This window comes from Dendropsophus ebraccatus, chromosome 7 (assembly GCF_027789765.1).
Source record: "Dendropsophus ebraccatus isolate aDenEbr1 chromosome 7, aDenEbr1.pat, whole genome shotgun sequence".
Classification (NCBI taxonomy): Eukaryota; Metazoa; Chordata; class Amphibia; order Anura; family Hylidae; genus Dendropsophus; species Dendropsophus ebraccatus.
Genome location: NC_091460.1, coordinates 97136339 through 97137232, shown reverse-complemented (window position 1 = coordinate 97137232; position 894 = coordinate 97136339).

Genomic DNA, 894 nt, shown 5'->3' with positions numbered 1-894 from the left:
CAAACTACTTCCTGCAGGACAAATAGCAGCTGATAATTACTGGAAGACTGGAGCTTCTATTAATAGAAGTAAATTACCAATTTCTGGTACCGTTTAATTAAAAATTACAGAAAAAATGCTGGATTTCCCCTTTAATAATATGTGTGAAGTTCAAGAACATTTTCCATAAATGCATGTCTCTACATGCACATTGCAAAGATGCAACATTTACCAGCACCCTTATTGGGAAAGACTCTGGAATCTCTGGGGAGATGTCATTTTCCTTTCTTTTCTTCTATCAGGAACCCCATCTCCAATGTTACTGCAAATTTACTATATAAAGTGCCTGAAATGATATTAGAGCACCCGGTAGGAAGATACCCTATTAGGTAGACAGGTATGTAAAGCCCCCCATTATGTGTGGATTATCTCTCCTGCCCTAGTAAAGAAGCCAAACAGATGCAGTCCCCTGCGGCCTTGACATTAAGGGTGCGTTCACACCAGGGCCGGACTGGGACTGAAAATCGTCCCTGGCATTTCAAAGCACACAGGCCCAGTCGCAGTAGGGGGAAAATGTTATGATAAAATGTCACCGCAGCACAGACACTACTGAAGATCCCCATATATCATATATTCTTGTTGGAACGGGACCTACAATTCTAAACAGTTCCTGAAGGTCTATAGCTATCAGGGAATGATGGGAGTTATAGTTCCCAATCTATGGGGTTGGGTTTTTACATAGTTCTGTGGTATTCATTTTACATGAGTAAAAAATGTAACACCCAACCCTTATATATTGTAAAATACAACTCCCAGCACGCCCTGACAGCTATAGACCTTCAGGAACTGATGGGAGTTGTAGTTCTTCCTACAATTTTTTTTTAATTAATGTAAAATGAATACCCCAAATTATGT